At 36.7% G+C, this 13,387-nt stretch overlaps 1 protein-coding gene across 1 annotated transcript in view; it reads left to right on the top strand.

The window, feature by feature from the left end:
• Positions 1–13,387, top strand: part of FRAS1 (Fraser extracellular matrix complex subunit 1) — a 515,723-nt gene that overhangs the window by 250,188 nt on the left and 252,148 nt on the right.

Here is a 13,387-nt window from a genome sequence, read left to right as displayed (position 1 = left end):
TAGAAACACACATTGGTAGCTTTTAAGCAAAATGTGGACTCATGTCAAAGTCAAACTGTGGTTGAGATGGTTCTTATGGTCAGTGGGCAAGATCGTCTTCAGGAATATGTCCAATACTGGGTGGCTGTCCTCTGTAGCTTGAAAGAAGGAAGATCATTGGAACTGTATTTCTGGGTTCATTTATGTTTTCTTTCTTTCTTTGATTGGTAAAAGGATTTAGAGATGGAAAATTTCTACTACATACTGAATCTGTCCACATCCCCCAAATTTTGGCATGTTATCTCATTGTTGTAATTATCTCTGTTGCTTTTGTGATTTGTTCTTTGTTCCCATCCCAATTCTTCTTTATTTAGTCTCTAATTCATTTAATACTTTCTTCAATGACCCTTTAATACAATTTTTATTCCATTGTGCTCATTAAAGGGTGTGTTTAATGTTTCAAGTTTTCTGAATATGTCTATGAAGTTTTTATGCCCTAATATATAGTCAAAATTTGCAAAAATGCTATGTAATGATGAGAATAAATGGGTAATTATATATAAATTCCTTTCTTTTCCTGTTCAGTAATTGCCAGAGAGTTATCAAAAAACCTAATTGGTTTTCTAAACATTTTTTTTAGGTCCTTAATTTTTACTTTTTTCATTATATTTGCCAAGGTATGAGAGGGATACCTTGTGGTTACCAACTATTATCATTTTACTGTCTATTTTTCCTCTAACTCATTTAACTTTTCCTTAAATATTTATATACTATGTTATTTGGTGAAAATAGTAAATATTGATATTAATTCATTGTCTGTAATGCCTTTAAGCACTTTGCCCACTTATCCCTTTCAATCATGTTTATTTTTGCTGCTGCCTATCTGAAATCCTGATTGCTACCTTTGGTTTTTTTAGTTTAAGTATAGCATAAGATTTTGTTAAAACCCATATATTAACTATGCGAGTCTTTATTTTTCAAATGTGTTTGTTGTAAATATATTTTTGGATTCTCCTCTGTCCTCTTATATTTAATGGTTGAATTCAACCCCTTGACACTTAGACCTATGATCATTAATTGTTTATTTCCATCTATCCTATTCTCATAATTCCCCTCTTTTCTCCCTCTTCCCATTATTTTTTAAAAAGGAAGAGAGGGTGGTGAGAAAGAAGTATGCTAAGCACTAGTGATCTATGCTTGGTACATTCTACTTTGACTCCCCTTTGACCAGTTTATATGAATGGGGCATTCAAGTGATGCACACCCTCTCCTCCTCTTTTGTATAGTCCTCTATTTGCAACCTCCTATTATATTTAATAGTAAGTTTTATCACCACTTTCTTCCCCTTTCTTCTCTAGTCTGTTTCTTCCCCTTCCTCCCCTTTTAAAATCATTAAAACTTAACAAAATTATTTTCAGGCCCTTGGTCTTATTTATTTACCTCTATGACCTTGAAGACTTTTGGGTGGAATGGGACACTTGTTTCTTTTCTTCCTATTAGAATATAAATACTTCATCTTCAAATGCTCAAATATTTATCTTTTTAAGAATTGTTTGTCTTGACTCCTGCATTTGCATTTCAGAGTTTCTACTCAGCTTTGGTCTTTTCATCAGGATTGCCCTAGTTTAACTGTTCTGGGGACCATCATTACATTAAAAGATTCTGATCCTGCTGACTTCACAGAGCAGATACTCTTTTCTAGTAATACAAATACTCACACCAGCACACAAATATTACATTTGAGTTAGTTCCCTGAGGCTATTGGTACTTTGCTTTTTGGTTTCTTTTCATGTATCAAAATCTAATTTTAAAAGGCAGCTAAGTGGCACAGTAGATAGAATGTTGGGCTTGGAGTCAAATCTGGTCTCACACACTTACTAGCTGTGTGGCCCTGGGCAAGTCACTTCAGTGTTGTCTTCCTCAGTTTCCTCAACTGTAAAATGAAATAATAGCACCTAACCTCCCAGGGCTGTTGTAAAGATCAAATGAGATAACATGTAAAATGCTTAGCGCAGTGCCCGGCACATAGTAGGTACTTAATAAATATTTGTCTCCTTCCTTCCTGAAAGAGGCTTTTATTTCAGGAGGGACATTTTTCTGTTTTACTTTTTAGTATTTTGAAATATACTGACAGCTAAAAAGAGCCAACAACATTCACAAGAAACAACATTCTGTGTCTGTGGAAACCTTGTGTTACCCTTAGGTGATAGAGCATACCTAATGGAACTTATACCTGAGTGTATATACTCCTAAGTACAAACCTGTGCTCTCATGGAATCTTAGAGAATACAGGTAGAAAACTTTTGTTAGAGAAGTCTCCCTTATGGCTAAACAAACTCAAATTTTTCTTGTGCTAGAATATATTTAGCCCATAGGAATTGAGGATATAATCTCCCTCTATCTTATCCATGACTATTCTTAGAATTCTGGGCTCCTCTTCTAAGAAATTGTGTGAAACTTGGATTGATGCGGAGGAGAATGAAAGAGAGAACCAAATATTTGGAAATCATGTTCAAGAGCATAAATCAGTAATGCTGGAATAATTCAGCCTGGAGAAGAAAAAGGATGATAAATAAACAACAAATGAGCAAAAACCAACCAACACACGCATGTGTGTATGCACACAAATGTACATATACATTGTATATATACACATATGTGCATCTATGTATGTGTATACATACACACATGTACAGGGTGAGCTAATAAGTCATGAAGGAGTTTTAATAAGTCCTTTCTTTTTTGTTTTTTAATTTTCCGTAGCAACATAAACTAGTTGTATATAGGAAATGAATTTATATTACATGTGAAAAATCAAATCTTATAAATGCAAAAAATAAAGAAAAAATAATTCCAAAGTTATTAAAACATTGTGACTTTTGGCCTACCCTGTATATCTCTCTTAAACATGTGAGGTATGTGATAGTCCTATGTCATGCCTATATACCCTTTCATAACATATACACAATATATGTCTGTGTATTGATGTTATAAGTATATATATCATACGTATACATATATGTATACCTGTGTGTGTATTTACATATTGCTACATAGATAATATCACTCTCCATCTTTTGTACAGTACATAGGAATTACTTAATAGTTGTTTGATCTACTAATCTATGAAGCAGATATAAGATACAGTGGAGAAGAGGGCAGAATTTGGAGTCAGACGGTCCTGGGTTCGAATCCTCAGTTTTTTAAACTTGCTACTTGTGTGTTTTTGCATTAGACCACTTTACTGCCTCTTTGGACCTTGGTTTCTCTATCTGTAACATGAAGGGGTTGATGGATTATGGTGACCTATAAATCTCTTCGATCACAAATCTATGCTCATATGATCTAAGCATTTTTATGCTGTAGCTTAAGGCCCTTAATTTAGTGTGTATAGGGATATTTGACAGGAATAAGTAAAGGGGGATATTTTGGGAATCTTGTGTGTAGGCTAAAAGATAAGGAAGTCCTATGGAAAATTACTTATTTGTGGTTTTGCTGACCTCTTTTTTTCTCCTTATCACCCCCGTGATTCTTGGCTGGTGGAATCCCCCTTTAGGGGGTCCTTGGCCCCCTAAAAAATGACCTTCTTAGAAATCCCCTGCTGCCTTCCTGCTGACCTACCTCCCCATAGGTAATTGAATCAATTGTGGCAATCAATTTATAGGTGGTGTGAAAGCCAGGGAAATCAGCTAATTGAGTTGCCTAAGCCCTTCAGGGAATTCAATTGCTCTTCCATTTGTCTGCTTGGTTTCCAAAATTCTGTTGTCTTTAATATTCCTTGAATATTGAGGTGACAGCTGATGAGGCTTGTGTCATTCATTCAATGTCTCTAGAAATCTTAGAAACTGTTTTAAACTGCTGATGATGCCTAGGAAATCAGGCCCAGCTACGCTTGCAGCATAGCTCTTTGCCCTGCCATATTCAGCCGACATGTCCTTGCCTGTTTGCAGAACCTAAAAAAGTCGTGTCATTGGGAGTTTTTTTGCCCCTTTGATCTCAGTGATTGTGCAAAGAAAAGGCAGGCAATGCTTCTCTGGAAATGTCTCACTTCTTTCTCCTACGGCAGCATGGAGGGATTAGAATTGTTCTCCTTTTGAAATAATAAACAGGGACCCTCTGTGTAGAAGCCAATTTTATGGTAATTGGAGGGGGACATATAATAATTTTCTTCTCCATCACACAACTATCATAGTAATATTCTGAGCTTATCTTAGGTCTCAATAAATTCCAAGTGCTCCTTGCCTTTGGGATGAAATACAGACTATCATGTCTGTCATTCAAAGCCTTTGACAACCCTTCTTCCAACCTTCATTTTAGCAGACTGGCCATCTTGCTGCTGCTCACATGTGACATTTCCCATCTCCATGCTTTTTGCCCAGGCTATTCCCTACAGCAAGAAGGTTCCCCCTCTTCACCTTTGCCCCTAGAATCCCAGCTTCACTTCCAAGTTACCCCCTTCTTCTCCTTCCTTAGGTAACCTTGTATTGACTTTGTGTGTTCTTATTTTGTGTGTATTTAAATGTGTCTATGTCTCCCTTCTCTAGAGAATGTAAGCTTCCTGAGAGCAAAGATGGTTTCATTTTTGTCTTTGTAGGACATAGTAAGAGCTCAATCACTGCTTCTGTATAAGTGATAGAATGCAAAAAATGAACAGTTTTCAACTCTGAGCAAAGTTACACATCAGAGAATTAATCTGGAAGATAGATGAATGTAGCAAAAGCTAAACAAAGTTATGGACTAAGGTTAGGCCACAATGGAAAGAGAGAGACGCATATAAGCAGAGACACTGGGCAAGTATACTAACCATGATTACCATGGGGCAATAGAGGGTTAAGTGACTTGCCCAGGGTCAACAGCTAGTAAATGTCAAGTGTCTGAGGTCAAATTTGAACTCAGGTCCTCCTGAATCCAGGGCCCATGCTTTATCCACTGTGCTACCAGCTGGTCTCCCTACCCCCTTTTTTATAAGATTGCTATACCTGGCCTTCATAATCGCTACTTTCTTTGCCTTTCTACCCCCCTGTCCTTGAAGCAGGAACGGTTTTTGACCTTTCTTTGTATCTCCAGTGTTTCACACAGTGCCACCCGTGTGGTAAGTGCTCAAAAATGCATTTTGATTGATTGATTATTGAAACATCTGCTTTGGGGAGCTGTACAGGTGATGTTTGAGGCCCCTTCCAGCTGGAGCAGGCAACAATTCTACATACTCCACCTGTTAAGCCTTGCATCTCACTCCGGGCTCAATTCTGAGGTTTTATTGTCTGTTGGCACTGACAGATTGAGATGTCTCTGGAATGAGGTTGTTTCATTTTTTCTTAACCTTTTTATTTTTTATACCCTTTGGAATTAGCCTCATGTATTTATTCATTCATTTATTTATTTTTAATTTATGGAATAAAACAAGGATTTCTACAACCATAGGATAATAAAAAAGATGATAGCATATGAAACTGATAAATCTAATTATGTACAACTTGCTATTTCTCTTTCAAATTATCATGTAAATATCTTTTTTTCCCTCCTCCACCCTAGAGATGGGCTACCCATTAAATGAAAGTGTGCGTGTATAAATTATTCTATACCTACTTCTATTTATCAATTCTTTCTCTGTATTCAGATAGCATCCTTTCTTCATATATCCTTTGAAGTTAATTTGATCTATTTATAATAGTCAAATGACTAATTCACCTAAATCAGTCTTATCGTCAATGTTGTCTGAAGGACAGGGACTGAATGTCAATGAGGCAGGCATTCTTAACCTTGGGTTGATGAATTTGTTTTAAAAATTTTCTTGCTAACTGTATTTCAATGTAATTGTTTTCCTTTGCAACTCAGTAATGTATTTAGAAAACATTTGGAGGAATTACTAGATTTTAGTATACCGCTAAAGAGACCCATGACATGAACCTGATTAAACACCCCTGCTCTAAGGTCGTTGGTGATGGGGCGTTGGGTCTCTGTCTCCCTTGTCATGTGAAAAGCATGATAGTTCAAACGTCAAAAACATCTGGGATTTGCTTCTGACTAGTTAACTTTATGACCTGAAGCAAGTTGCTTAATTTGTCTATATCTCTGATACCCCTGATGGAAATTAACCACACGACAGACACACACACACACACACACTCACTCACCTCACACTCTCATATTCTCTCTCTCTCTCTCTCTCTCTATCTCTCTCTCTCTCTCTCTCTCTCTCTCTTCTCTCTCTCTCTCTCTCCCTCCCTCCCTCCCTCACTGCAGTTTTTTCCAAATTGGAAAAAATTTCATTGAAATGTTCATTTCCAATGGAAACATGTCAATTATTTTTTAAAATCCCCAACTAAATACCCAGTTGGAAATCCTGAAAATCAAAGGAGAGATTAATAAAATTGAAAGTAAGAAAACTGTTGAATTAATAAACAAAACTAAAAGGATTCTCTCAAGATTTATTGAATATTTGTCTTTAATTAAAGAATAACCAGATCCCTCCTGGGTTTGGGACATTTCTTTCCAATACAGAAAATACAATGAACAGAGATCACAATTGTGTTCCCATGACTCAATCCAATTATTTTGGACATCCTAATGAGAAATGTGGATCAGTACTTAGAGTTTGGATGCTTTATTCAGAACTAATTATGAAGATAATGAGTCAAAGAGCTTGGGTTGGGCAAAATTAATGTGTATCTGGAGTTCAAAAATTCCCAAAGTGCAGTTTGAAGCCTTAATAGTTACTAAAGCTTTTTTAAAAAAACTTATTTGTGAACATGTTACTCCAAGGTTTGCTAAGTGCTTCACAAATATTATTTCATTTGATACCCACTACAACTCTTTTTTTTTTACATATAAGGTATTTTATTTTTTCCGTTACATGTAAAGATAGTTCTCAACTTTTGTTTATACAAGCTTTACAATTTCAGATTTTTCTCCCTCCCTCCCCTCCCTCCCCCCCTCCCCTAGACAGCAGGTAATCTGATATAGGTTATATCTATATATCTATAACATATATATCTCTCTATATATACACACACATATATATATCCATAATAACATTAATCGTATTTCTGCATTAACTCCTGTTACAAGGAGAAAAAATCAGAGCAGTGATGCAAACCTCAAAATAGAAAAAAAACACAACAGCACCCAAAACCAAAGAAATAGTATGGTTCAATCAGCATCTATACTCCACAGTTCTTTTTTTTTTTTCCTTGGATTTGGAGATCCTCTTCTATCATGAGTTCTCTGGAACTTTCTGTACCATTGCATTGGTGAGAAGAATATAGTTCATCACAGTAGGTTAACACTCAATGTTGATGATACTGTGTACAATGTTCTTCTGGTTCTGCTCATCTCACTTATCATCAGCTCACATAAGACCCTCCAGGTTTCTCTGAACTCCTTCTGCTCATCATTTCTTACAGCACAATAGTATTCCATTGTATTCATATACCACAACTTGTCCAGCCATTCCCCAATTGATGGGTACCCCCTCAACTTCCAATTCCTTGCTACCACATAAAGAGCAGCTATAAATATTTTTGTACATGTGGGTCCCTTTCCCCCTTCCATGATTTCTTTGGGACAAAGACCTAAAAGTGGAATTGCTGGGTCAAAGGGTATGCACAGCTTTATCGCCCTTTGGGCATAATTCCAAATTGCTCTCCAGAATGGTTGGATCAGTTCACAGCTCCACCAACAATGCATTAATGTTCCAATTTTCCCACAGCTTCTCCAACATTTATTATTTTCCTTTTTTGTCATTTTAGCCAATCTGATAGGTGTCAGGTGGTACCTCAGAGTTGTTTTAATTTGCATCTCTCTGATCATTAGAGATTTAGAGCATTTTTTCATATGGGAATAGATAGCTTTGGTTTCTTCATCAGAAAACTGCCTGTTCATATCCTTTGACCATTTCTCAATTGGGGAATGACTTGGATTCTTATAAATTTGATTTAATTCCCTATATATTTTAGAGATGAGGCCTTTATCAGAAGTATTGGCCTCAAAAATTGTTTCCCAGCTTTCTGCCTCCCTTCCAATTTTGGATGCATTGCTTCTGTTTGTACAAAAATTTTTTAATTTAATATAATCAAAATCATCCATTTTGCATTTTATAATATACTCTATCTCTTGTTGGTCAAAAACTGTTTTCCTTTCCCAAAGAATCTGATAGGTACACTATTCCTTTCTCTCCTAATTTACCTATGGTATCACCTCTTATGTCTAAAATCATGTATCCATTTTGACCCTTATTTTAGTATAAGGTGTAAGATGTTGGTCTATGCCTAATTTCTGCCATACTATCTTCCAGTTTTCCCAGCAGTTTTTGTCAAATACTGAGTTCCTATCCCAGAAGCTGGAGTCTTTGGGTTTATCAAACACTACATTACTAGTGTCATTTACTACTGCATTTCCTGAGCCTAGCCTATTCCATTGATCTACCACTCTATTTTTTTAGCCAGTACCAGATAGTTTGATGGACTGCTGCTTTATAGTAAAGCTCCAGGTTTGGTACCGCTAACCCACCTTCCTGTGAATTTTTTTCATTATTTCGCTGGATATTCTTGATTTTTTGTTTTTCCAGATGAATTTTGTTATTATTTTTTCTAGTTGTATAAAATCATTTTTAGGTAGTCTGATTGGTATGGCACTGAATAAGTAAATTAGTTTAGGCAGTATTGTCATTTTTACTATATTAGCTCTGCCTATCCATGAGCAATTGATATCTTTCCAATTATTTAGATCCCCACTACAACTCTTAAGAGGTAGGTGCTATTATTGTCCCCATTTTACAGATAAGGAAACAGGGAGACAGTGATTGAATTTGAACTTGGGTTTTCCTGACTTCAGGTCTAGTAGTGCATTATGCATTGCACTGTCTAGCTGCCTCTGAGCTCTTTGAAGGCATTTTCATTCTTGTCTTTGTATCTCTAGAGCCTCGTAGAGGGCCTGGCACATGGTAGGTGGTTGATGGATGTTCATTGAATTGTTTAATAGAATGTAATTGGCATCACTCAGTGGCCATTTATTGATACAGTCTTTTTTTGGGGGGGGCAGGGCAATGAGGGTTAAGTGACTTGCCCAGGGTCACACAGCCAGTAAGTGTCAAGTGTCTGAAGTTGGATTTGAACTCAGGTCCTCCCGAATCCAGGGCCAGTGCTCTATCCACTGCACCCCTAGCTTCCCCTAGGCTTATACTTTCTAAACAAGAGCTGGATAAATTCAGATTGTCAGAGTTTTGAGGAGCTTCAAACTCCATATTTTTTTTAAAGCCCCAAATTAAAGAAAATTTTAAAACCCCATTTTATGGACCTCCCATTTCAGTCCTGGCTTTTAAAAGAGAAATGCAAAGAAAACAAGAGACCCACTCTCCCAACCCTGTATAAACTCATGTTTTCAAGTTATCATACAACTTGGTTCAAGTAAACACTGCCCAACTTTCAGCTGTAAAGAATCATCCAACCACCTTCTTCTCCCTTCAAGTCAGTATTCCCTTCTCAAGCTGAATCTTGTTTTGTTGGGGCGCGGTTGGGTAAAGTAGCTACAGGCTTGGCCTCATTTCTTTTTTTTTTTTTAAATGTGTAATTTAACAGATGTTTTTTGTAAATAAATTAATTTGCTTTAGGTAAGAGGGAAGGACCAGAGTAAATTCTGGGTATTTTGATCTACTTCAGGGTTGCTAGGACGCAATGAGGGCCTCTGGTCAAAGAGTTTAATTATAGAAATCAAAGAAAACAGAGGAAACCTGCCAGCCCCCTGAGGGAATGTGGGGCCACTCACCTAGGTAGGCTGATATACCTCACTTTTATGTTAAATAAAAGATATAAAATTCACACCGTTAAGAACCTGTATTTCAAGAGAAATAACTACTTTTAACTCTACAGCCTTGGGATAAGAAGTACTAATAACTTTTAAAAAACGCCAGTCTTTGTCTTTCTTTTTTTCCCCATTGCTTTTTTCCCTCCAGTATAGGCGTCTTTTAAATGCCGCTGTTTCTCATCTTTTCTGTTGAGACTTTTCATCTCTCAGCTGTTTTTCTTTTTCATCTATCCTATTACTTTTTATGACCTCCAGAGGGTTAATGGCAACCTCCTTTTCACTTTTTTTCATCTTTTTGACCTGATTTCTCATAACCCCTTTGATTTTTCCTCTTACTCTATGAACACATCCTTGCTGCCATGGTGGGTTTCTCTTTGGTTCTTCTATTGATGAATTTTGTCAGATGAAAGGGATAAGCCTTCCGTTTTCATTCCTCCTCATATTTACACTTTTCCCAGTATAAACCAAATATTTCAATTGAGGCATTAGGGTGTAGTGGAGAGAGTGTTGGACTTTCCCCCAAGAAGTCTTGCTTCTAACAAGTAGAAGTTATATAATAACAATGGACAAATGCCCTTGTACTGACTTGACTGTCTCCTGTCCCTAGAATGTTATCCTTCTTCACTTCTGCCTTCTGACTTCATTTAAGACTCAACTGAAATGCCACCTTCTGGAGGTTTCCTTTCCAGGTCATCTTAGCTGCTAGAGCCCTTCCCATTTACTCTGTTGGTGTTTTTTTTTTTTTTCAGGGCAATGAGGGTCAAGTCACTTGTCCAGGGTCACACAGTTAGTAAGTGTCAAGTGTCTAAGTCCATATTTGAACTCGGGTCCTCCTGAATCCAGGGTCGGTGCTTTATCCACTGTGCCACCTACCTGCCCCCTTCCCATCTACTCTAAATGTATCTTGTATGAACCCATTTATTTGCATTTTATCTCCTTTATTTTAATATAAGGTCTATGAGGATAGGTGCTATTTTTACCTCTCTTTGTATCCATGTAATGCCTGGCTGTTAATGACTGATGGATCGACTTAACTTTTCTGAGTCTCAGAATACTTTCTAAGACTCTTACCTTTTACTGGTGGGTCTCCATCTGTAGGAGTGGAGGGATTTCTCCTAGCCAGGAAATCACCGATCCAAAATGGGATGAGCAAGTGACTAAAATCAGTTCTGAGATGGAGAGCCACAACATATACATTGATGTGGTTTGAATTGAAGGGTTTGGACCTTTTTCTTCAGGATCACTAACCAAAAAAAGGAGATTATGGGATCTCATTGAAGATTTCAAAGAGAGGTTGGAAACAAGTGAATAATGGATAGTTTAATTAGAATCTTTAGGGGATTCAAGGGTTTCACTAAGGAAGCATTTGCATCCCAGTAGAGGGCTCAGGGTCAGTAAAAATCCTGAGCCAGCAATACAAGGGTACTTTTTCAAAGCTACATTTAGTCATCTACTTCCTTCCTAGCCAGTCTCTGAAAGTGTAGGATGTGTGAAGGAGTCACTTGCTGAAACTCTTTCAAATATCTTTCATTATTTGCATGCTCATGGAGCCAGTCTCCCCTGAATGTTTCTGCCCCTCTGATGGGCACCCCTTCTACTTAATCTTGGCTTCCCTAAGAGAGCAGAACAAATAGAGTTTACTGAATGGTGGCAGACATTTTGAAAACCTCTACAGTGTTTGTGTCTTTGTATTAGGCAGATATAAATGGATATACTGGTAGTATCATAGAATCTCTTGGGAAAGGGATAGATTTTAGAAATGAAGGTGATGGAAAAATGAAAGGTAGTAATAAATTTTAAAAATTAACCAAAAAATTAAAGATAGGAAGACTTTATGAAAAGTTACACAGTCCTATGGAATACTTACTATGTAACAGATACTGTGCTAAGTGTTTTGAGGGGATCTTTATTCCAGATTACCAATCTTAATGGTCACTTTAGACATGGGAGCCTTTGACTTCCATTTTATTCTTGCTTTCATCTTCTCCTCTCTCTGTTTTGTAACCTCTGCTGCTGCCCTTGGCTACTACATCAGACTCTTTTGTATATTCTGGTGCTTTCAATGACAAGACTTGTATACTCAACCTCCTTACATGCTTCATCACGGCATGTAGGTGACCCCTAAGCTAATGCAGATTCTCTTAGGTGTTTAGCCTGTTCATCCTATTGGCTAGATTGCCATATGCGTCTGACTGGATGCTGGCCAACAGAGTACGTATATCTGTGACAGACAATACAAATTGGCCATGAGGTGGTTCTAGAGCTGAGGAGGAGGAGGAGGAGGAGGAGAAGGATCACTTTCTTTTGTGAAATTTCAGTCTTCCTTCTATTGATTATCTACAATTTATTCTGCTTTATGTTTTGTGCATAGTTGTTTGCATGTTGTCTCCACCATTAGACTGTGAAGTCCTTGAGGATAGGTATTGTTTTTTGCCATGATTAAGTCTATGCTTTTAAACCCCCCCATCTGAACTACCAAAGGAGCTATGGGGAGCCATGGCCCCAAAGGGATTATGATTATGTGGGTTCCGTGGAGTTGTTGAAATTTTCCTGTATTGAAGGGACAAGTGAAAAGGTTTCAGCTAGGTAACTAGGCAGAATGTGAGGGGACAGATTAGGATCATTTTGTTGCTAAGCAAAGAACCTCAGAGTTGTTTTAGTTTGCTTTCCTCTCATTACTAGTGATTTAGAGCATTTGTTTCTATGTGTATGTAGATAGATTTTATTTGTGTGAAAACTTTAATTTTATGAAATCAAGATTGTCCATTTTCTTTCCTGTAATCTTTTTCTAAGCTTGTTTTGTCAAACTTTTCTCCTGTTGATACTTGTAAAAGTTACCTCTTTTCCTAATCCCCTAATTTGTTTATAATATGACTCTTTATATCTAGATCATGTTTCCATTTGGACCTCATTGTGGTATATGGTATGAGATCTTGGTCTAAACTTAATTTCTACCAGATTGCTTTTCATTACTCCCCCTCCCCACCCAGTAATTTTTATTGATTATTGACTTTATCTCAGTAATTGGTGTTCTGGATTTTGTGTATTTAAACTATAACACTGATTTGCTTTTCCTCTTTTTAACTAGTACCAAATTGTTTTCATAATTATGGCTTTGTAGTATAATTTGATATCTGGAATTGATAGATCCTTTTCCTTTCCCCTCCATTATTTCCCTTAAAATTGTTTGCTTTTTTCTTCAGGAGAATTTTCTTTTTTCATATTTCTGTAAAATAACCCTTTTGTATTTGATTGGTATGGCACTAAATTCTTTGAAATAAACATTTTTATTTAAAGTTTTGAATTACAAATTTTATCCCTCCTTACTTCCCTCCTCTCCCTTCTTTCTGAGCAGTAAGTAATCAGATATAGGTTATACATCTCCAATAACGTAAAACATTACCATATTAGTCATTTTGTATAAGAAAACTTGAATAAAAAAATGAAAGAAAGTGAAAAGCAGCATGCTTCAGTCTGTATTCAGTCAATATCAGTTCTTTCTTTGGAAGTAGATAGTATGCTTTCATCATTCGTCTTTTGGAATTGTCTTGAATCATTGCATTGCTGAGATTAGTTAAGTCATTCACAGTTCTTCATCAATGAAGTT

This window comes from Dromiciops gliroides, chromosome 6, assembly GCF_019393635.1.
Source record: "Dromiciops gliroides isolate mDroGli1 chromosome 6, mDroGli1.pri, whole genome shotgun sequence".
NCBI classification, from domain to species: domain Eukaryota; kingdom Metazoa; phylum Chordata; class Mammalia; order Microbiotheria; family Microbiotheriidae; genus Dromiciops; species Dromiciops gliroides.
This window is presented reverse-complemented; position numbering and strand designations above follow the sequence as displayed.